The sequence below is a fragment of the Ovis aries genome, chromosome 4 (genome assembly GCF_016772045.2).
Source record: "Ovis aries strain OAR_USU_Benz2616 breed Rambouillet chromosome 4, ARS-UI_Ramb_v3.0, whole genome shotgun sequence".
NCBI classification, from domain to species: Eukaryota; Metazoa; Chordata; class Mammalia; order Artiodactyla; family Bovidae; genus Ovis; species Ovis aries.
In genome coordinates this window covers 73,026,172-73,051,598 of record NC_056057.1, presented here as the reverse complement: position 1 = coordinate 73,051,598, position 25,427 = coordinate 73,026,172, and the positions used below count along the sequence as shown (strand labels likewise).

Below are 25,427 nucleotides of genomic sequence, written 5' to 3'. Positions count from 1 at the left end.
TGGAGAGACACCCAGTTTCCGTCTGACCTTTGGTCATCAGTCACGTGTGTTGAGGAGAGTTGTTCTGCAGTTGCCCCTACAAACCCCTCCAGGTCCAGATCACTCCAAGCCCTCCAGTGTCCTCACAAGCTCAGGAAACCTTTTCTACTTCTGCAGCAGGATATCCTGTGGATTGCTTAAGATCCTTCACCACCTCTGGGTCACTCTTTGGTTCATGCAAACCAACCCATTTCTGTATCACACTGAGGATGAGATTCTTCAGACCCATCTCTTAGAGTAGATACACCTGGGAATGAGGCCACAGACCTGCCCTGTTATCAGCTCCCTAAATCCATCTGGAAGGTTTATTTCTTCATCCTAATGGGGAGAGAAACAAATCCCCAAGTCTCCTAGCTTAGGAAACCCCACATTCTAAGCACTCCCCTCTTCTCCTCCAGTGGTGAAATTCTATGCTTCCTCTTGGGAATCCACACCCTTACATTATCAGATACTCTCTCAGACCTGCAGGGTCTAAACTTCTGAAATTCAAATAGGCTGCTTTTGTACTGCTGAGCATTTCTTCCCTAAGGCAAAACTCAAGCGACAGTGTCACTGTTCCAACCATCAGTACCCATCACTGGGAGTTAATTGAGTCACCTGGCAGGTTGCCTCTTGGAACACCTCAGTTCAAGGTCACAAAAGTTGTGCTCTCAGGACACCACAGGCTCAGATAGTGATGGGATGTATAGAAAGTATTTGAAATTCCGCCTATTACCGAAAATGAGGAGGAATTTCTTTTTTAATTGAAGCAGAAAGAATTTGACTTCTTCTAAAGTAATCCCCTTTTTGAGCATTCTTTGAGTAATCAAGTGTCTTCTATCTTATGAACTTTTATTCAAATCAGAGATTCTGAAACTGAGGTTCATGAACTCCTTGAAATTACATGCAGAATTTTCTAGATGCCTTTTTTTCTGATGTAAGCATCCATGGGATTTTCTGAAAAACAGATTCTCCAAAGAATTTGTGACCTAGATAAGCTTAAGAACTGTTGCTATAAACCACAATCACAAATCTATTTCCCCTTGACTTTCATGAATCCCTTTTATTGAATTTTGAAGTTCACAAAATAAAGACCTACTCAAATGAAAAGGATTATTCTGTGCACTGAATTAAAGCCTTCAAAACCCAAACTTTATGTCTGATATCCCTCCCCACAGGTTCATTTATAATGGCATTTTACAGTTTGGAGGGAAAGCTAGATGTGACATCTGTCATCTCTTGGTCTCAAGGGCTAGACGCATATCTGCTTCTCTTCACTGTTCGGGGTACATGCTTCCTGAGGCTAGACATCTCAGCTTCAGTCACAGTATGTGAGCAGCTGTGCTCCCCTGACTGAACCTCCATCAGCCCCCCTTAACATAGACCTTTGCAGAGCATAAACCTCTTGGGTGTTCATTTTGTCATTTGACCCTTAACACAACTCTATGGTGGTAATAAAGGCAGATATTCTTGACCCTACTTTATAGATGCAAAATGAAGCTTAGGATAATGACTGGATACAGTCCTACTGGAGTTTATGCCAAACAAGATGCCAACCACAATTCTTCCAAAAATTGCCTTTAATTAAAAAGCTATTACAAGGCAGTTTTTAATGCTCTGATTTGGACTTAATTGTCTTCCATCCAAAATTCATATGTTGCAGTCCCTCCCACCTTCTTCCCCGTACCTCAGAATGTGACCTCATTTTGAAATAAGGTTGTTACAGATGTAATTATTTAAGATGAGGTCGTACCAGGGTAGCATGAGTTCCTGATCCAGAATAACTAGTGTCCTCATAAGATGGGGAAACTTGGACACAGACATGCCATGTAAAGATGAGGACAGAGATGAGAGTGATGTTTCTATAAGCTAAGGAATGACAAAATTGCCAGCAAACTAGCAGAAATTAGGCACAGGCACAGAACAGATCTTCTCTTGAAACCCTCAGCAGGAATGAACCCTGCCAATAACTTGACCTTGGATTTCTAGCCCCAGAACTGTGAGGCAATAAATTTCTCTTGTTTAAGCCACCCAGTTTGAGGAAGTTTATTACAGCAAATCTTAGTAAACTAATATATGCTCTATTTCACAACTTTTAAAAATTAAAGGAAAACATGAACCTTTATTTGGTATGAGATATTAAAACAACACAGAAATATGTGAAATAAAATATGAAATCCCCACTCACCATACCAATACCCCCACCCTCCACCAATGTAACATGTTTATATTAGATAATTATCCTCATGGAACTCTTTCTATGCGTTTACATACATATCCATGTGAAGTGAAGTTGCTCAGTCATGTCCGACTCTTTGCCACTCCATGGACTGTAGCCTACCAGGCTTCTCTGTCCATGGGATTTTCCAGGCAATAGTACTGGAGTAGATTGCCATTTCCCTCTCCAGGAGATCTTCCTGACCCAGGGATCGAACCTGGGTCTCCTACATTGTAAACAGACGCTTTACCACCTGAGCCACCAGGGAGGTCCTATGCATAGAGACTCCTATAGGTACCTTGGGGGCTTCCCTAGTGACTCAGACAGTAAAGGTTCTGCCTGCAATGAAAAAGATCCAGGTTTGATCCCTGGGTCAGAAAGATTCCCTGGTTAAGGAAATGGCAATCCACTCCAGTATTCTTGCCTGGGGAATTCCATGAACAGAGAAGCCTGGTGAACTATAGTCCACGGGGCCGCAAAGAGTCGGACATGACTAAGTGACTAACATTTCACTTTTCATAGGTATTTTTAAACCCAGTTTTTCTGACTCTGAGTTTCCGCTCCCTGTTATCTCTCTCTCAGACACCTAAAAATATGTTTGCTCTTCTACTGGTTGTTAGAAGTGGTCTTTCTCTTCAACAGCTTGTTGAACTTGTGTGTGTGTTAATACCCATTCTCAGAAAGAGGAAAAAACTTGAAAGAATCTCCCCAAGTCAAAGTATAAACATTGGAAAAGCTTTTAGAGATTGAAAGAAAAATGGATATACTTGCTTTGCCTTTCTCCCACAGCCAGGCATTGGGTAAAATGTGGAATGCAAGTTTTGTGAGATGGTTTCCACTTAGCTCAGAGGGTAACCCACACTCCTACATATACACTGTGGAAGTTGTTTACCCACAAAGATCTGACTGGCACCCTCCGAGTTCCACCTGTTAGAAATATACTTTTTCACACTATAAAAACAAGGTGCCATTCTCTCCTCCTATCAACTTAGAAATTTCTGCTTTTTTTAAAACAAAGCAAAACAAAAAACATCCTTATCTCCAGATGGCCATTGTTGCAGAGAACATATGGTGCCTGGGAGAAGAGGGGGAACCTTGGGCCCCCCGGTCTCTTCCAGCAGATAGGCAGATGAGGAGCACAGAATGCTCAATCTAAAAGAGGGAGGGAAGCTCAGGGTCTGTGAAGTCACCAGTCACATCCTGCAGTATCAGGGTCTGTTCCCTCACCTGCTGCTCCTTCCACCTCACTGACCTCCTTGAATACTTTATTCCTTGAGCATAGAACAAATGAGGCATCCCTGCTTAAGAGCTGAGACTGAAAAATATTTCATTAACTTTGATGTCTACAGAAAATAAAGCAGAAGAGAGATGGGATCACAGAACAGGAGGCTGAGGCAGAGAAGAGGACCCTGGATGGAGTCCAAAAGGAATAAAAGAAAAGAAAGGAAAATACAGAGAAGTGGTGAGGTTGGAAGGACAGGAGGAGGGGATGATCCAAAAGGGTATGGACAGAAAGAATCTTGGTCTGTTTTGGTAACCAGGTTAAAAGATTTGTCCCTGTGATGGTTAATTTTATATGCCTCTTGGCTGGGCCATGATATCTAGATACTTGGTCAAACATTGTTCTAGATGTTGCTAATTTTTGGATGAGGTTAACAAGAAGGAAATGGCAACCCACTCCAGTGTTCTTGCCTGGAGAATCCCAGGGACGGGGGAGCCTGGTGGGCTGCCGTCTATGGGGTCGCACAGAGTCGGACATGACTGAAGTGACTTTGCAGCAGCAGTAGCAGCAGCAGTATGTAAATTGGGCTTCCCAGGTGACACGAGTGGTAAAGAACCCTCCTGCCAATGCAGAAGCTGTAAGAGAAGCAGGTTCAATCCTTGGGTTGGGAAGATTCCCTGGAGCAGGGCATGGCAACCCACTCCTGTATTCTTGCCTGGAGAATCCTTTGGATAGAGGAGCCTGGCGGGCTATGGTCCATTGGGTGGCAAAGAGTCAGATATGACTGAAGTGAGTTAGCAAACAACATGTAGATCAGTGGACTCTGACAAAAGCAGATTGCTCTTCATAGTGTGGGGGGGCCCCAGTTAATCAGTTGACAGTCTTAATAGCAAAAGACTGACATTTTGCTTAGGAAACCCAAGCAAGGAAAAATTCTACCGTAGACTGCTTTCAGACTCAAACTGCAATTCTACTCTAGGTTTCCAGTTTACTGGCCTACCCCATAGACTTTAGACTTGTTAGCCTCCACAATTGTGTGAACCAATTCTTTAAAAATAAACACCTCCTCTCTTTCTCTCATTCTCTCCCCCTCTCTCTCTCCCCTTTCCTGCCCCCCCCCCCATCCCATAGCATTGACTCTGTTTCTCTGGAAAACCTTAACACAGCCCCCAGCAATACCCCCCTCCCTATATACCCATGCCACTCCTGACATCCAAAGAAGAGCTATTCCTCCTCTTGAATCTGAGCTGGTCCTGTGATGGTTCTGAGTAGTGAAATGTGACAGATGTGAAATTTGGGGGCTTCTAAATCCAGACCTTAAGAGATTGGAACTTCCACTCCCTTCCTCTTGGATGCTTACACTTAGAATATTCCCACTTGGAATATGCTTTGAAAAACTCCAGCCACACAGAGAGATGAGGTGCAAGAAAACCTGGGTGCTCAGGCTGACAGCCCCCACAGAAGATTCAGCGCCATCTTGGAATTTCCAAAATCAGATGAGGCTTCAGATGACCATAACTCCAGATGACATCATGTGGGGCTAGAGAACCCCCACATTGAGCTCAGTTGACCCAGGGGCATCATGAGAGATTTTTTAAAAAATTAATATTGTTTCAGGGCACAACAAACTGCAACAGGCCTGGTTTGTTATACAGCAATAGGCAGCCTATCTTAAAATTTGGCCTAAAATAGACACTTCGTCTACTAATCGCTGTTTTTCTGGATGACATTGTCTGTACCTCATAAAAAGAGAGAGGGGCTCCAAGAGAAAGGTTGTCCTTATTTTCAAACTCAGGATCCCCCTTCCCTAGGTCTTCAGGCAGCTATAACCAACCATGCCAGGGTCCCAGCCGGAGAAAGTCATACAACCACACCTTTGCACTTGAACTCAGCAGCTAAAAACTACTCCTTCAGCTTCGCTTTCTAACAGCCAATGACTTATTTATTAGCAGGTAGGAAAAATGACCCTACTCCCTTTAAGATCTAGAACAGAGTGGTAGTGTTGCTGGGTTGGAGGCAGAAACTTTGCAAGGGAGCCATCTGAATTAACTTCACTGTTATTTTCTTGGGAGGAACCTGGTCTTAGTGGCTTCCTTTCAACATTAGATTATACTACATTAGCCAAAGTCACTGTCAATCCAAACCACAGTGGAAGTAGGCCAAACTGCTCATAAGCTGCACTTTATGACCTACCACAGGAATGTCCTCCGTCCTTTAAGAAGGAGGTTCCTTCCAGTCCTATTAGAAGTTTGATGTTAAGTCCTGGCAGTGTTAAGACTTTTACAATATGCGTTTCACTTGAGAGAATATAAGAAATTCATAGACTTTCATTGCTACAGGGTCTAAAATTTATACTGTACATTCAGGTATGCAGAAAAATGTAGTTTATTTAATGCTCATAAATAATGACCTTCTTCAGGTCTTATTAATTAGTTCAGAGATAAGTGGGGGGCTGGGATTCAAATACAAGGTCTGAACTTGCTACAGTGGATGGCAGCACAACTCACTGAGTGTAAGCCATCTCTCATTCCCTTAGATGACTCAACTTTCCCCTCCTCTGGCTTTTCTTAGGGAGAGGGCGGGAGTGTGCCTTTGGCATGACCTGAGGGCCTATATCCACAGGGCGAGCCTCAGACTCTGCATTGTTCTGCTGGAGAGTGAGGCCTCTGGTCCAGTCTCTAGACTGGTAGCCACTAAGAGTGTGTCTGGTTCCAGATCTCTTTTGTTTTGTTTTTTTCTTCTTGGTCATAAATTCTCCAAGCTGCTCCCAGGGACATGGCCACCTCCAAGCTCCCCACCACCACCACCGCTGTATCTCTGCCTCACAAATGACTAGGCAGGGCTGGAAAGAGTATGCTTTTTACTATCTCTGTCATAACTGGGTTCTCTCTATGCTATAGAACAGGAGTTGGCAAACTTTCTGTAAAGGGCCAGATAGTAAATATTTTAGGCTTTGTGGGCCATATGGTCTCTGTCACAACTACTCAACTCTGCATGTGTGGTGTGAAAACAGCCATAGACAATATAGAAATGAATGAGTGTGATTGTGCTCCAGTAAAGCTTTGTTTGCAAAAGCTGGAGGTGGGCTGGATTTGGTGTCTGGGCTATGTTTGCCAGCTCCTGCTGTGGAAGAAATCAGTTATGCTGAGTCTTCCAGGCATAACTACTGATAAAGAAAAGTCTGGTGAATTAGAGATAGTCACATTTGTGGGGTTTGTTTTTTTTTTTACCCTGTAGCCATCAAATTGTGGCTCTATGAATCTTCATTTTAAAAACCTGTAATGGCTTTGACCACCAGAATATGGTGGAAATGGCAATGTGCCCTTTGCTGGATCAGTCCTTCAGAGATTGGCAGATCTCTTTCAGTCTCTTGGAACACTCACTTTTGAAACCTTGAATTGTCATGTAAAAGATTCAATGACCCTGGAAAAACTATATGGAGAGGATCGGAGTTTACATAGAGGTGAGAGGGTGCAATGGAGTTCAGCCTTCCAGTGGTCCCCACCAAGACACCAGGCATGTGAGCAAAATTGTCATGGATCCTGTAGGAAGCCTCGTTGAATTCTGATTTCCCTGCACACAACTCATAGCGGGTAGAAGAATCACAAAGCCTTGACAAAGTTTATGACACACAGGAATGGTGGGTCTCTGAAGTCACTAAATTAGGTAAATTGCTGAAAAGATTATAGATGGAAAGCCTATAATTAAAAAATATTATTCTCATTCCACTCAAAATCTAACAGAGCCACTAAATCTCATTGTTTCCTCTTCTTGGTAAATGTAAGGTAATTTTGTTGTTCAGTCGTGTCTGACTCTGTGATCCCATGGACTGCAGAACGCCAGACCTGGAGCTTGCTCAAACTCATGTCCATTAAGTCAGTGATGCCATCCAATCATCTCGTCCTCTGTCATCCCCTTCTCCTCCTACCTTCAATCTTTCCAAGATTCAGGATCTTTTCTAATGAGTCAGTTCTTCTCACCAGCTGGCCAAAGCATTGGAGTTTCAGCATCAGTCCTTCCAATGAACACCCAGGACTGATCTCCTTTAGGATGGACTGGTTGGATCTCCTTGCATCCAAGGGACTCTCAAGAGTCTTCTCCAACACCACAGTTCAAATGTATCAATTCTTCAGCACTCAGCTTTCTTTATAGTCCAACTCTCACATCCATACATGGCTCCTGGAAAAACCAAAGCTTTAACTAGATGGACCTTTGTTGGCAAAGTAATGTCTCTGCTTTTTAATATGCTGTCTAGGTTGGTCATAACTTTTCTTCCAAGGAGCAAGCATCTTTTAATTTCATGGCTGCAGTCACCATCTGCAGTGATTTTGGAAACCAAGAAAATAAAGTCTGACACTGTTTCCACTGTTTCCCCATCTATTTGCCATGAAGTGATGGGACTAAATACCACAATCTTCGTTTTCTGAATGTTGAATTTTAAGCCAACTTTTTCACTCTCCTCTTTCACTTTCATCAAGAGGCTCTTTAGTTCTTCTTTGCTTTCTGCAATAAGGGTGGTATCATCTGCATATCTGAGGTTATCGATGTTTCTCCTGGCAATGCTGATTCCAGCTTGTGCTTCATCAAGTCTGGCATTTCACATGATATACTCCACATATAAGTTAAATAAGCCACCTGACAATATACAGCCTTGATGTATTCCTTTCCCAGTTTGGAACCAGTCCATTGTTCCATGTCCAGTTCTAACTGTTGCTTCTTGACCTGCATACAGGTTTCTCAGGAGGCAGGTAAGGTGGTCTGGTATTCCTATCTCTTTAAGAATTTTTCACAGTTTGTTATGATCCACACAGTCAAAGGGTTTAGCATAGTCAATGAAGCAGATGTTTTGCTGGAATTCTCTTCCTTTTTTTATGATCCAATGGATGTTGGTAATTTGATCTCTGGTTCCTCTACCTTTTCTAACTGCAGCTTGAGTCTATGGCCATACCACCCTGAACACACCCAATCTCATCTAAATACAGCTTGAACATCTGCAAGTTCTCAGTTTACGTACTGTTGAACCCTAGCTTGAAGAGTTTTCAGCAATACTTTGCTAACGTGTGATATGAGTACAATTGTGCAGTAGTTTCAACATTCTTTGACATTGCCTTTGTTTGGGATTGGAATTAAAAACTGACGTTTTCCTGTCCTTTGGCCACTGTTTGCTGGCATATTGAGTACAGAACTTTTAACAGCAACACTGTTTAAGATTTGAAATAGCTCAGCTAGAATGGTATCACCTCCACTAGCTTTGTTCCTTGTGATGCTTCCTAAGGCCCACTTGACTTTCCACTCCAGGATGTCTGACTCTAGGTAAGTGATCACACCAGCATGGTTATCTGGGTCATGAAGATCTTTTTTGTATAGTTCTTCTGTGTATTCTTGCCACCTCTTCTTAATATCTTCTGCTTCTGTTAGGTCCATATCATTTCTGTCCTTTATTGTGCCCATCTTTGCATGCAATTTTCCCTTGGTATCTCTAATTTTCTTGAAGAGATCTCTAGTCTTTTCCATTCTATTGTTTTTCTCTCTTTCTTTGCATTGATCACTGAGGAAGGCTTTCTTATATAATGTTAATCTTCAAGCAATTGATTTCTCATCTTACATACCAGAACAGGAGAAGATTAAATTTTCTTTCCAGTTCCAAAATTCTGGAAGGAAATATGACTAGATCAGATGAAACAATAAGTGTCTGGGACTTGAGAGGACGTTAACATCGTGTCTGACAAGGATCACATTTTTACTTCCATGCAGGGGCTTGTAACTTCCTTGGCACTCTTATGCAATTCCCCGGGGCTGCACACAGGACAGGACGTGTCTATTCAAGCATCACTGGAATCAAAAGGATTAATGAACACAAGATCTTTCTCCCTTCTCTCTGCTTTTTGAAAGGGGGGGAGTCTTGCTTTGTGGGTATGCCAGCACCTGGACTTTCCTTTTTTGGTGCAGAATCTGGGTAATGGACTAATTTTCCCAAGAAAAATAATCAGCATGAGACACTAGACCATACTTCCCAGAGTGTCTTTGTGGGGAGCATAAATGGAGGCACTGGGATGGAACTGGGGGTGGAGAGAGAATAGAGGAGCCATGTGGAGGGGAGGGAAAAGCGTGGATGGGAGAAAAAGAAACAGATTGTCAGCCACTGTGCCACCTCTGTGTGTGGGAGACGCTGTACCACGTGCATGTGGGGAAAGAATTTTATAGTGGGCAGCTGGGGATGGGGCTAGATTGATAGAGTGGCTGCCTGTGTGGAAAACAGTGGCAGAGAGCAGAAGAGAGGAATGTTAAGAGATGTGGTTGGATATTAAGAACTGTTTCCCCACCTCCGTCTCTTTGGTCTCTTCTCAGTGACTAAATGGCATTGAAATCGTTTGATTTTTATATGTGCCTATTATAAATCAAGGTGTTTTATTTTTCAAAAGTATCCTTTATAGAGCAGCAGTCATAGTCAAGTCCCTGCAAAGTTTCTCATATTTGGGACGCTCTTTCACTTTCTTTGAACAGCTAGGTGCTGTTTGGGAAGGCACATTGGCCTAAAAGATCTCCATCAATGCTGTTTTTGAGTGATTCTGAAAAATCTGGAAATCCTCTGGTAGAGTCTAAGACAAAAAGCAAAACTATTTAGTACAGATTTAGTTGTTTGTTTCAGGATATTATCTTACAATTGCAATCTGTGATATTGATTGTCTATAGAACATCTTTTACACATCTGTATAAGTCTTTTATAAATCTTTAAATAGGTCTTTAAAAAGCAAAGTAGTGCACATTAATGTTATGGAGATCAAACATAAACACGAACAACATGACAAGAGCTGATGTTATACAAATGGATACTTGGTCCTTGACGTAACATTTCCAATGACAGCCACTATTCACAGAATCAAAAAGCACTAATTCTCCAATAACTGAAATGGAAATAACAATGATGCACTCTGGGATACTGTGATCTAGTTAAGTCTTTTGTGATTTTTTTAAATCGGGGAAAATAAGGGTTTTCTTTACATTTCAGGTTGTTTTATGTGGGAACATATAAATAAATGTCAGTGTCTTTTGTGCTTCTCTGCTGTCAATTTCAACTGACACTGCACACACACTAAGCCATGTCAGGCCCCAGATATATTCAGACTTCACAATATGTTCTCTAAGTCCTATTGAAATAAGCAAAAATAGCTTTTGTCTAAATTGTCTACTTTCTTTGGAAACATATATGTTTCCAAAGAAAATACAGTGTTTAGAATCTTTGTCATCCTCACACACTTGTTTCTGCATTTCTCAATATACAGAGAAAATTCAAGGTGAATCTCAGAGTTGATAATCACAATGAATTGTGCTTCTTGAGAATGGCACATAATTTTGTCATATTACCTTAACTTTCCAAAGGAGAGAGTAGAAAGGAGCTGAAAAACTATCTTTATCCTTGTGATAGTTTGGCCCAAGAAATTATGGTTAGAAGTATCTCATTTTCTCTTGATCCTGCCTTGTCTGGAATAGAAGTCACAAATCGGTAGAGCGCAGATCAGATCTGACCCACAGACTTGCTTTGTTTGGTTCACACAATGTTTTTTGTCTGGTTTAAGTTTTTATCAGTTCCCTTAAATGTTCACCATAATCATCACTACTCCTTATGCCCTGCTTGCTTTAGTCATTTATATTACCTTACTGGTCCCTGTGCATGGTTTTTTTTGTCTGTCTGTTTGTTTATTGGTTTGGCTTTTTGCTTTGCAATCTTTGGTGAGAGTTTATAGAAATCAGTTCCACAAGTTGTCCATAAACCTACAAAGCAATTTGGTTATGTATCAATTGGCTTATCACTTCTAAATTTACTATCAAGTGGCCTCAGAAGAAAAGGGTGAATTTGGTTGGCTCTCCCTGTAGCTTTCTTAATGTTGTGCTCTTAGTTTACTCCTAAGTTTGGACCTAAAAATAATATTGGAGCAGCCTGGTTACCACCAATGGTACTGGAGTATTCCCACTGAACAAAGACCTTTAATGTCACAGGAGTATGAGATGTACAGTCTCAAACTCACGAACATCAAAACTGAACTTCCTGAAAGGAGAGTCTGTTGTAATAGTGAATAAAGGTTGATTCCGGCATTTCAAATATCTGTTGAGGACCTACCAACAATCAATGGAATTTTTCACCTTTCAGCACTTATCGTGCATTCATTTTTCCCTCTCTGTAGACTAAACAAACAGATCACAAAGAGAAGACTTTGTTTTGAGAAGACCATGCCAATCTCCTTAGCATCTGCTGGAAATGATATTCCTGGGTGTCAGAATTCTTTATAAGTCTCTTCATTTTTCTAGAAAAAAAAAATCTGGGTAACAGTAATATGTGTTTAAAAATAAAAGCCAGCTGCTCATCACACATTCACAGCTTCCTTCCCTGCCCTCCCCACTTCTTTGCCAGGCCTACAGGAAGTCAAATTTTCAATTTTATCTTGCCTTTTTAAGATCTTCTGCTGCAAAGCCAGTTTCTATTTAGATGGATCTGGTGCCTGGACCTGGGTATTTTCTTGCCCTGACTCCCTAAATAAAAAAGGTAGTTATCCATTGAATATATTGTCTATCTAGCACTTTTCAGATGAGAGGGACTGGAAAACACACACTTTCTGACAGACTCCTGTGCTATTCCACCAATTAATAAAACCACATTTTAAGCAAACATGTTATCTACTTTATATTAGGGGGAAAATGTCTAAGATATTAGATGTGGGTAATTGACTGCAAAAATGGCCCCAGTTCGCTGCCTCTTCTCATATCCAGGCCCTTTGCAAAGTGATGGTTTTGCTCTTTAAGAGGAGATTTTATTTCCCCACTCTTGAACTGGGGCTCGTCTTGTGACTCTCTTTGACCAACGTGGCAGAAGTGGTGGTGTCCCAGTTCTAAGCCCAGATCTCAAGATACCTTGTGCTTAGGTTGTTTCCATGCCTTGCCTACTGTAAATACTGCTGCCATGAACACAGGGGTGCCTGTTACCTTTGTGAATTATAGTTTTGTCTGGGTATATGCCTAGGAGTGGAATTGCTGGATTATACAGTAAACAAGTTCTTCTTAAAACGCTCTGTATTAGGGTGGTTTGTATGTGTCAGCAGCTACACTGCCTCACAGAAGGCATTTTAGTAGATGTGCACATATATCATGGAAAATATGAACATAGATGTAGGTACCACTACCAAGGGAAATTAGTGCATTGCAAGGCTATTGTAAGAATTAGAGACGGTATACATAAAATGCCTGGAAAACAGGTGCTCGGTAAATGAAAATTACTAGTATGTTTATATGCATGTTTGACGTTGTGTGAGTTATGACTGAGAAGTGTCACCTTCCTGGAGCTCACAGGTTAGAAGCAATATATGTATGATTAGAGTGGTCTCTGTCTGGTTCTCACAAGGATGCCTGTCTAAACCAAGCCCCTCCAAGTAACTTTGTTCTCCTAGGAATATCTCCAAGTGGTTCTCTGTGGAGATCCGGAACCTGTCTAGCCCAGACCTTCCGTCTCACCCCACTCTGCACTTCTGCTGGGCTTCTGCTATGATCCAGTGTCGCTGCCCTGAACTGCCCTGCCTCCTTGGCTTGTTGCCGTTGTTTGATTGCTCCTCCTCTGGTCTTCATGACCGGTGACAGACTGACGTTATTAATGTGGTTTGACTTCGCCGGCCATTAGCTCTATCACATTACTCTCTTTATCAGTAATTTTTAATCAGGTTCTCAAGGCAGACTGGCTACCTACTCACCAAACCCCTTTTTCTCTCTGGGTACATAACTGAACTATATTTTCCAGTTCCTAATATCGGTTGGGGCCAAGGGAATAGTTTCCAATAATAAAAATTTGTTGTAGAATTGCTGTATAACTACCAGAATAAAACAAGGGTACACCTTTTCCATACTGCCTGTCTCATTCCACAGTTGGCTGGTTGGAAAAGATGGACTGAGAGACAACAGTGGAACAGGGGATGATGAAAGTCCTAGATGGAAAGAGCCTGGATCTCTGTGTCAACACTTGGAAAAGAGTCACCTAAAAGAATGATCTGACCAGGAACATCTGCATTAGTCTTTGCATGAGTTAGAAATAAGTCTTCATTATGTTAGTCTCTGAGATTGGAGAGGTTGTTTGTTACCATAGAGTAGCCTAACATATCCTGACTAATACAACTCCCAACTTTGATAGCCCTATTTTTTTTATGTTGTTGTTTATCAAAGTCCTCCTACCATAGCGGCTTTATTTGTCTCATTGCTTCTCACAGAGACTTTGCACCTTTAAACCTGGGCAAGTTGCCTAGAATTGGGATAGAAAGAAAATATAAATCAACTCAATAAATATTTATTGAATGCTTACCATTTGCTCTGTATTGGGCTAGGCACAGAGGTTGCTGTTGTTTAGTTGCTAAGTCATGTCTGAATATTTTGCAACCCTATGGATTTTAGCCCACCAGGGTCCTCTGTCTATGGGATTTCTCAGGAGGAACAATACTGGAATGGGTTGCCATTTCCTTCTCCAGGGGGATCTTCCTAACTCAGGGATTGAACTCATGTCTCCTGCATACCACTGAGCCACCAGGGAAGCCCAGGCATGGGGGTTAAATAGCTGAAACACAGAAAGGACATATAGTGCCTCACTCAATGTTACACTTCTCCAGGACTGAGTTTTGACATCTCCCACCTCTGCTCTCAAGTATAAATTCCTTGCCCATCCTGGATACTGTGAGAAAGGCAAGAGATAGTCTTTTTCCCTCTGCTTCCCCTTCACAAGTCTCAGTCCCAAGGCTACAGGGCAGCACCACTGTATCTTATGACATTTCCCTCCTAGAAGACCCAATGGAGGTTCCTGAAAGAAGATACCTCTTTGCCTCCCCTTCAGTGCCAAGGCTTCAAAAGTGGCTAGGACAATGAGGCAACTCCCATAAACATCTTCACTGCAGATATAAAATTTTGATGTCACAGTATTTTTTTTATTGTTTTTGTCATTTATTTTTCTGCAAACATGCCAAGAAAGATGGATCACAGATTGTGAATCTTTGGGTTTCACCCTGACATTGCAGACAACCTGGAATGTACCTGGTTATTAATAATGGGAAAATAAGTCATTGGTAAAATAATGCTTACTGTTTTGTTCCACTGGAGAAGGTAAGACACTTGGATAAAGAGAGAAACTATTTGACAGAGAAAAGATGAGGTTGATTTAAAGAAAAGGAAAAAGTAATCCCAACAGTGATATTTCAACCATAATGAATTTGCATCCCCAATTTAGCTTCATACTCCTGAAACATTTCTCCCTCCAATGCTTTTGGTTTTTCATCTGCCACTAAATAGCATGTTGCTGAATCATTAAAGAGTCACATTTGAGGGGAGGGGTTGTTTTCAAGGATCTTTGTGTATTGGATGGCGTTTTTCATCAGCCAGCAAGGTGGTTCAGAAGAACTTCAGACTGTTTGTCTGTTGAAAAATGTTTAAAAGGGTGTTTTTTTAGAAACTAGAGGTGTCTACTGAGTCCACAAAGAATCGGAGGAGCCACAACAGCTGGATGCCGTAAAAGCCTCAAGACTATCTCATCTTTCAATCGTACTACTGACCACAGCTAGAATATTCAGCAAAAGGACGTTTGCCATGGAGCCATCATCTGTTCCCCAGCTCTGCTGTATCTGATAGTGAAATCAGCTCGATTTGATACTGAACGTGTCGGATGGAGATAATTAATTCTCCGTCTGGATAAATCAGTCATTATTTCGCCTCTTGTCCCTGCTTTAATCAGCTCCTTCGAGCCATGAACTGCGCCTGAGCACAGGATCACGCAGGCGCTTTCCCTGGGAGTTATCAAATCCCATCAGCCCAAAGAATTCAGCTTTACAGATTTTAGACGGGATTTAAGACACTAAACGGTGTTCTTCAATGAACAGTAATGAGATTCTACTAACAACTTGATTTACAGACCAAATGTGACAGACGTGGCTAATCTGGTTTGATAATAGTACACATAATAAAATTCTAGTTTAAAAATAGTGCCAGTTGAGAACCTTTCTTCCATATAAACAGTTCAGAAGCCTTTTAGTGGAGAAGAAAGGGGAGAAGGAACAATAAAAAATTGTTGTCCCCTGTGGTTTGACTATGCTGCAATTGGTATGAAATATTTCACTAATGAATTAAAATTCCTTCATTTTAAAAAATTTTGAGTGTTTTTTAAAAAAAAGACTAAAAACCTAAAAAAAAAAAAAAAATTGGAAGCCTGGCAAAGACAGCAAGACTGACCTTATTTTTATAATTCTCTGACTATTGACTTCAAGAACCTAGTAGCTAACACAGAGCTGGCCACTCAACAGAGATCTGTTGGGCCAAAATCTTTAAATGTTTGTTCAGCTGAAATGTCTGTTTTATCTTTAGCCTGCCTTTTTATCTGTATGGAATGTTCCTCTGGCGAAAGTATTCTGACACATAGTTGTTTCTTTTTTTTTTCCTAAGTACTAAATTACATTGCTTTTGGAGTTTCAGACTTTGAATGTACCCCATGTGATACATTTGAAGTGGCAGATGGAACTCTTATGCCACTGGAAATTCTAAAGTATGTGAAGGAAAAATTTATTTCTCTTACTCGTTTTCTGTTCAACCATATTTTTTTTTTATCAGTGCTGAGATGATAAATTCTACTGAAGTAAATAAATTGCTCAATTGATATTCTTATGTGTTGCTGCCTTTATTTTTTTTTTATGACATGCTGGAATTCTTCTGTTGTGAAAAGGAAAGAAAATTCAGTTTGGTGCCTGGTTCCTTTTCCCTGTCTTGATTTTAGAAATTAATAAGAATGCTAATGAAACAGCAAAGAAAATGAAAAAAATACCAACAAAAATTTAGTGTATTAGCAAACCTGACACCAAAGAATGAAAAAGAAAAAAGGAAAGAAAACTCAGAAGGATGCACCCTTTGCATTAAAATATTGATACGAGCATGTGAAAAGAAAGAAGAAAGAGAGAGAAGATAGCGAATGAACAGAAGGAGAGGAGTTAAAAGATACTTTGATATAGACACAGGCTTCCCTTGTGGCTCAGCTGGTAAAGAACCCACCTGCAATGTGGGAGACCTGGGTTCAATCCCTGGGTTGGGAAGATCCCCTGGAGAAGAGAAAGGCTACCCCCTCCAGTATGCTGGCCTGGAGAATTCCATGAACTGTATAGTCCAAAGAGTCAGACATGACTGAGCAACTTTCACTTGATATAGACACAGCAAAGATTGGGAGCCTTTTACTGTAGGATTCGATCCCTGGGTCAGGAAGTTCCCCTGCAGAAGGAAATGACATCCCAGTCCAATGTTCTCACCTGGAAAACTACATGCACAGAGGAGCCTGGTGGGCTACAGTCCATGGGGTTGCAAAGAGTCATACACGACTTAGCCACTGAATAACAACAGCTATAGGGTTCAGATCTCCTGGGCATGTCTGTTGAACCAGCAGCGCAGGTGGGCCTCGCTGGGGCCTTTGACAAGCTTTTTAAGAAGCCTCCTGGGAAACAGTGTTAGTTCTGTGCATTGCTATAATTAAGCAATTTTGGAGGCTTCTGAAGGCCAGGTGAGGGGAATAATGGAATCTGGGGTATGGGGAGGTTTAAAGAGCTCTTTAGAGAGAACTTATCATAAGGAAAGATTAAGTACTCAAAGAGGCCATTGAGTAGCCGTTGGAGAGGGTTGGCACTAAGGTGTGAATGTATATGTCCCCTTCATGATGGGGATTAGTGACTTTATAAAAGAGGCCACACAGAACTCCCTAGCCCCTTTTGCCATAGGAGAACTGTGAAAAAAGTCTTCTATGAACCAGAAAGAGGGCCCTCTGCAGAACCCCAGAATCCCTGGAACTTTGAAAAGCAAATTTCTGTTTTTTATAAGCCATCCAGTTTATGGTATTTTTGTTACAATAGCCCAACAGTTGAAGGACAGACATGGACTCCTAATGCAAGAGCTGTGGCTTGAATCTATTGCCTCCCCTTCAGATCTGTGTCCGAACCTAGGAGAAAAGAGCTGAGTGAAAACATCGAGTTGTTTCTTGAGAAACCAGGAAGAACACAGCTGTTCTGCTTTGGGACACTGTCCTGAGAGTCTCAGTTTCTCTTACATTCCTGTAAAATTATGGTGTGACCTCAGCACGTGACCACTGCGAGAGTGGACTTCTGTGTCCAGCAGAGCAGTCCAGAGCCGTGGCCTGTCAGCTGGGGGCACAGTGGACAGAGGAGCCTTTAGTGCAGAGGCCGCAGACCAAGAGGACGGCCACTCCCTTGGGATGAAAGGAGAGGGGGAGGAGGTTCCAGCAGTCTCATGGTCGCCAGGCTGTAGTGCACAGGACGGACACCTTCTGGGGATGCCCAGTGGCAGTGGGCAGTGGTGTCTTCTCAAGGGACCAGAGGTGCCACATAAGCAGATAGAGGCACTAGGCCGGCAAAGTGTAGGTAGAGAGATGACTGTGGCCTCAGAGACGGCTGAGTCCTAGAGACACTTGGGTTAGAGAAAAAGGGATCCTGAAGGGGAGATCTTCAGTCTCGCTTGTGAATTTCAGAAGAGAGCTGGGATTTTAACGCTGGTCTGTCTGATTCTTGTTATTGTTTAGTCGTCAGTTGTGTCCAACTCTTCTGCGACCCCATGGAGGAGAGGAGGCTTCCCAACCAGGCTCCTCTGTCCGTGGGATTTCCCAGGCAAGAATACTGGAGTGGCTTGACATTTCCTTCTCCAGGGAATCTACGCAACCCAGGGATCGAAACCACGTCTCCTGCATTGGCAGGTAGGTTCTTTATCACTGAACCATCTGGGAAGTCCCTGTCTGATTCCAGGCCCTACTTTCAGTTTAGTTCAGTTAAATCACTCAGTCGTGCCCGACACTTTGTGACCCTATGGACTGCAGCACACCAGGCTTCCCTGTCCATTAGCAACTCCCAGAGCTTGCTCAAACTCATGTCCATCCAGTCGGTGATTTCATCCAACCATCTCATCCTCTGTCATCCCCTTCTCCTCCTGCCCTCTATCTTTCCCAGCATCAGGGTCTTTTCCAATGAGTCAGCTCTTCGCATCAGATGGCCAAAGCATTGGAGTTTCAGCTTCAGCATCAGTCTTTCCAATGAATATTCAGGACTGATTTCCTTTAGGATTGACTGGCCTCACTTTATTCATCACTAAGCACCATTGCTCCAAACAAAATTATTAGTGCAGCACGCGATCCCAAGCCAGTACCTGAGCTTGAATGTCTTATTCTACCACATGAAAGAACAAGAAAGTAGAAATTCATCTTTTAAATAATGAAATAAAGTCTGCATGCAATTTTTAAAATTATTTACCGATAATGTCAAGATGCACAAAAGCGATATGTGCTGGGAATTGGTGTGTGAAAACAACAAGGAAAGCAGATCCAGTGGATTCATGCCCACTGATACTGGGAATTAGAGAAGTGACCCTATTACCTGGTGTCCAGGTCCGCCTCCATGACCCTCCCTCTTGACCCTCTGTGGTCAGTCCAGGCCCAGTCTCCAAGCTACCCCTTACACCCAGCTGGGAATTTTTAAAATCTCAGGGATTCTGCCTACACCAGGCCAGTTTTATCAGCATCTCTAGGTATGGGACTCAGGCTTCAGGAATTTTTAAAGCTGTCCATGTGATTCCAGTCTGCAGTCCCAGCTCAGAATTCTGCTCCAGGATCTCTGCAGACCTTGGGAAGAAGGGCTGAAGGAAGCCTTGCCCGGCATTGTGCTCTGGGGGTCCAGTGACTGGGCAGCACGTCTGGGGGCTCACCTCCATCCCCCCTCACCTAACAGCATTGTGCCAGGGTGCCTGGCCCACATCTACAGATGGGTCCACAGGTAAGGAGACAGTTTTTTCTAATGGGATCTTTATAACACTGTGGGCTTTATGCAGTGATTATGTGTGGGCTAAGGTGGGTGCACGCTAAGTCGCTTCAGTCCTGTCCAACCCTGTGACCCTGTGGGCGTAGCCAGATAGGCTCCTCTGTCCATGGGGATTCTCCAGGCAAGAATACTGGAGTGGGTTGCCATGCCCTCCTCCAGGGGATCTTCCTGACCCAGGGATTGAACCACCTCTCTTACGTCTCCTGCGTTGGTAGGCAGGTTCTTTCCCACTAGCACCACCTGGGAAGCAGGATTACAGATGGTCATAAATATCTAAAAGCAAAGTTCTGAGGTGTTTTTAGCCTCATGGCACTTGCTGTGAAGCCTCCAGGAAGTTCTGTATCTTCCTTCTCTCAAGCACATGCTTTACTGCAAAAGGGCCAGTTTTGTTTCTGTTTCTTTCTGACCTCAGGCTTCTATAGACTGGTGATACTTTTTATTTTGTTTCATGAAACATTCTTGACTATGTTAAAATTGTTGAAACACACAGAGAACCTGCAGGGGGTCGGGGGAAGAAAGCTGGACTTCAGCCTTTACCTGCAGATCCAGGCTCTGTCTGGTACACAGTTTTCGTTACAGGCACCCACCTTGTTCTCTGAGTTTGAGTTCCTGTGTTAGTAACCTGCCTCACACTCCAGTTCCTACCGCTCTGGGCTTTATCTGTCTCCCTGAGCCAGGAGTCTACCTGCAACAGATAGCAAATTGCCTCAAGCCTACAATGCACAGATAGCTGTTCCTAAAGCCATAGCCCATTCCTACATCACGCTTTCTGTGCCTTGCACACCAAGCGCACACTCTTGTTGGTGGCCATTGGCTGCTGGGCTGGATCATTAGCCTCCTTTTCTCATATTCTTCCCTGTCCCCACCCCTGGACTTGCCTCTGCTCCCAGCCCTGTCCCACACTGTCTGTTTGTCTCCATCCGTCACCCACTGCGCTGAATCCTCTCATGACCACACAGAAGCACTTCCCAAAAGCGTGCAGTCACTGCCTTTTAGGTATTGATTCATTTCATCCCCCCAATAGTCTTGTGGTATTTTTAGAATATTTAGAAATGTGTTTTAGAATATTTATGTCATTTATGGGCTTACCACTCAACAAATCAATAATAGAAAATCCATATTTTATATGATTAAATACATTTTCATTCATTCAATGAATAATCTACTAGGCATGATTCTAGGGGTGTAGGATATAAGACAGGCCAGATTCCTACTCCATGAGACTTACATTTCATTAATAGAGGAGACAGACATTAAACATACATACTGTTGAAGGATAGTGAGTGCTATGAAGCAAATAGAATGGGGTGAAGTGACTTTAAATTAGGTAGTTAATGAAGGTAATTAGTGAAGAGGTGGTATTGGAGCCATGTGAATGACGGAAAGGTTTGGGGGAAATGTTTGAGACAGAAGGATGAGCTAGGACAAAGGTCCTGTGGTGGCCACACACTTGACCTCATTGAGGACAGTAAGAAGGCTGTGGAGGTGGCTGTGAAGGGGAGAGTGGTACCAGGTGAGATGAGAGAGATTGGCAGGGTCAGGTCAGGTGAAAAATCAATACCAATGCAAGCGGTATGGATAGTGTTCTGAGTTTCATCCAGAGTTAATGATGGGCTTTAGGTGCAGGCCTGATTTACATTTGTAAAACATCACATGGACTGCCGGGCAGAGAATGCACTGTGAAAGGCAGCAGTGGGAACAGGGAGACCGGTTTAGAAGGAAAAATATGTTGATCCAGATGCACTTGGCTTGGCTTTGATTAGTTATAGTGCAGATAGAAGTGGACAAATTCAGCTTGCATTTGGGAATGGAGTGGATACCAGGAGAGGGTCAGAGGTGAAAGAAAGTGATGAAACGAGAACAGCCAGTAGATTGAAAGTTAAATATATGGTTGATTTTTTTTTAATGTGAAAATCTTTATTTTGACAAATAAGTATAGTATTTTAAAAAACTGACCTGAAAGTTAAAAACAAAAGCAGCAGGTAAAAGTGCCTTTCCCTGAGATGATGAAAACAGGGAAAACAGACATGGGAAAAGAAACCGAGAGATGGGCTTCCCTGGTAGCTCACATGGGTTGGGTCCCTGATCTGGGAAGATCCTGCGTGCTGTGGAGCGAGTAAGCCTGTGCGGCACAACTCGTGAACCTGCGGTCTAGAGCCTCTGGGCTGCAGCTACCGTAGCCGCGTGCAGCAGGGAGGCCACTGCAGGGAGAAGTCAGAGCACCGCAGCTGGAGAATAGCCCACTCTCGCTGCAGGTAAAGAGAGGCCTTCCCAGCCGTTAAGACCCAGCACGACCAAAAATAAATACAAGCGGATCGTTTTTAAAAAAGAAAAGAAGCCAAGAGGTCTGTGGACAAGAGACAAGAGAAGTGTAAATTGCCTATTAGGCACCAAGTACTAAATATGCTAATGCATACTCCGCATACTGCTCAGTTTCATGGCAAATAGAAAAGCATAGCATCCCTACTCTTTAAAAAAAAATCTAGGTAACGTTTGGTATGGACAATGGTGTGCTCTGGCTATCAAGCCATGTAATGGCATCAATACTATTCTATTATTACTTCTTTCAACAAATTGTCAAAAACCACTTTGATAGTTGTTTGATGTTTCTCACACACATGTCGGAGAAGGCGATGGCACCCCACTCCAGTACTCTTGCCTGGAAAATCCCATGGATGGAGGAGCCTGGTGGGCTGCAGTCCATGGGGTCGCTGAGGGTCGGACACGACTGAGCAACTTCACTTTCACTTTCCACTTTCCTGTGTTGGAGAAGGAAATGGCAAGCCACTCCAGTGTTCTTGCTTGGAAAATCCCAGGAATGGGGGAGCCAGGTGGGCTGCCGTCTATGGGGTCGCACAGAGTCAGACATGACTGAAGCGACTTGGCAGCATCAGCAGCACACACATGTGACCGGGTGCCCGTGTGACTGCAGGGTGTCAGTGGTGACGTGAGCAGGAGCTGGGGCGGCTTCAGTGGTCGGGGAGCCAAGCCCTGGTCCTGTCACATTTCGTCCTGGCCGCTGACTAACCTCCCCTCCCTGGAGGGCATTTCTGCTGATGCCCTGCTTTCTGTTTCCACTCCTCATCCGACGGCCCTGGAAATACGACTCCCTGAGGCAGGAGTTCTTTCCATCCTGCTTTAGAGTATGCAGACTCCGAGTATAAGGTTTTGATTAAAACATGAATTTGCTAGTGTTCACACCAAAGACATTTTGGGTTTAAAGATTGATGGGAAGTCAATTATTGCTGGTTTTTTCCTGACTTACTATTGTATAGATTTTGGAAATTATAGTAAGGAAAGTTATCATTCATGAGAGTGATACCCTTGTCCTTTTCATATATTTTCTTTTCATATATGTATGTATATATATATTTATACTCACACCTATTATGCTTTTATAAAACTGGAGGTTTCCTGCCTTTTTCCCTTAACAATTTATCATATGCATTTTCCCATATCACTCATATACCTGTCCCATAATTTTTTAACCATTTTCTAACAGTTATAAAGGCTCTTCTAACATTTTTTTGGTCATATAAACTATGCTGTGATAAATATCCTTGAACATAAATCTTTGTTTATATATCTGATTTACTTTAAAAATTTTTAAATTAATTTTATTGATTCTTAGAAATTAAATAAGTCAAAAGAGAAAATTTTTAAGGCAAATTTCCTGCAGCTAAAGTTATACTAGTAATGATGACAACAGCTGTTTGAAAGTGCCCATTTCACCATAGCCATTTTATGAGTAGATATACGACTTTCTCATTTGGAGAAAAAAATAAAGAAAAATGGCATTGGTCTATTTAATTTAGAAGTTTTTACAAAAATTACATTTTGAGTCTTGAACACTCTCAGATGTCCTTTAGCCACAATCATGAATTGGTATGTCAATAATCTGCCCATTGTTGTATTAGGAAAAGTTTGTTATTGATTTATGAAGTCCCTTTATATAACCACAATCATGAGTTGGCATGTCAATAATTTGCCCATTGTTGTATTAGGAAAAGTTTGTTATTGATTTATGAAGTCCCTTTATATAACCACAATCATGAGTTGGCATGTCAATAATTTGCCCATTGTTGTATTAGGAAAAGTTTGTTATTGATTTATGAAGTCCCTTTATATAACAATAAATGAAACCCTTTGATATAATTCTAAATACTTTTCCTAGTTTGTTCCTTCCCTTTTTGTTGTGTTTTGGGTTTGTTTTTAAATCATGTTTTTGGAAGGAATTCTCCATCAGAATTAATAACAGATACTTGGGGGTCCAATCTGAGATCAAATCCTGGCTCTGCCTCTTACTAGCTGTGCCTTTTAAGTTATGTAAATTCCTTAAACCTCCATCAACTCTCTATTTTTTTAATTAATTAATACCACCAATGCGATAAATTTATGGTAAAGAGTAAATGTAATAATGAATAATCTTAACACTTGTGCCAGATATTATATGCTCTTTTACATGGTACATCTTCTCTCTAAATGTTATTAAAGTATAGTTGATTTAAAATGCTGTGTTTTATAAGTACCGCATGCTAATCGGTTGTGCCACTGGAGCTCTGTAAATGGCTGTGCTAATTTCTACTATATAGCAAAGGGACCCAGTTATACTTGTATATTATTTTTCATATTCTTTTCTATTATGGTTCATCACAGGATATTGAATACAGTTTCCTGTACTATACAGCAGGACCTTGTTTTTCATTCACCCTATATTTACTAGTTTTCATCTGCTAATCCCAAGCTCCCAGTCTCTCCGACCTCCCCCTCCCCCTGGCAGCCACGAGTCTGCTCTCTGTGTCTCTGTGAGTCTGTCTCTGTTTTGTAAATAGGTTCATTTGTGTTGTGTTTTAGATTCCATATATTAGTATGATATCATATGGTATTTTTCTCTATTTGATTAACCTCACTTAGTTTGATAATCTCTAGGTCCATCTATATTACTGCACATGACTATTTCATTCTTTTTATAGCTGAATAATAGTCCATTGTGTGTATGTATATATTTATGTGTGTGTGTATATATGTGCATATGCATATAGATGTGTATATATGCATATGTGTGTGTGTGTATATACATATATATACATACATACACACACACACCACATCTTCTTTATCCATTCAGTTGTCAATGGACATTTAGGTTGTTTCAATGTCTTGGCTATGATAATCAGTGCTTCTATGAACATAGATATGTATATCTTCTGGATATATGCCCAGGAGTAGGATCGCTGGATCATGTGACAACTCTAATTTTAGTTTTTTGAGGCACCTCCATATTCTTTTCCACAGTTAGGCCAATTTACATTCCCCGTGCATGGTGCATCTTATTTAATCCTCACAACAGCCTTATTATATCTTCTGATGGTAGGGTTCATCATTTATGATAGGAAATGCAAGTGCATGCCTTTGGTGAGTCCCATAGTGAAAACAACCTGGTAGAGTTTGTTCCCTCAGCATTTGCAAAGCTTATTTAATCACAGAAAACTTTTTTCCAGGCAGCGCCATGAGCCTTACACAGTACTGGAATTTCAAGGACAGGCTTGTTTTAAAATGAAATTTCATTTTGAAATAATTACAGATTCATATGTAGTTTTAAGAAGTAATCCAGAGCGATCCCATGTGCCCTCAACCCAGTGACAACGTCTAGCAAAACTATAGGACAATATCACAAGCAGGACCTGGACGTTGATGCAGACAAGATACAGGATCCATCCTGCTGAACTTTTATAGCCTCGCTCACTTCTCTTCCACCCACCCCCTTTTCTTTATATCTTCTATTTCTTTGCTGAGGCTTTCTATTTTTACATTTGTTTCAACCATAGCTATAATTGTTCTTTGAGGCATTTTTGTCATGACTGAGTTAAAGACTTTGTCAGTTAATTCTGTCATATCTGTGATACTGATGTTGTCTTTTTCCCATTCCACTTCTGACCTTTTCTGATTGATTCTTGGTATGATGAGTGATTTTCAAGTACAACCTGGAAATTTGCATATTATGTGATGAGACTCTGGGTTGTATTGAACCTTCTGTTACTGACTTTTTCTGGCCTTGCCCCAGCATGAAAAGTGAGGGCACTGCCTCATTTTCCAGATG

The 25,427-nt window shown here is 41.8% G+C and overlaps 1 long non-coding RNA gene across 1 annotated transcript in view; it reads left to right on the top strand.

Annotated features, from left to right (window-relative positions):
- Nucleotides 1-19,092: 19,092 nt before the first annotated feature.
- Nucleotides 19,093-25,427, top strand: part of LOC132659746 (uncharacterized) — a 43,957-nt gene continuing 37,622 nt past the window's right edge. Inside the window, exon 1 of the long non-coding RNA XR_009600504.1 lies at nt 19,093-19,282. This is a non-coding gene — a long non-coding RNA (uncharacterized LOC132659746). The remainder of the gene's footprint in view (nt 19,283-25,427) is intronic.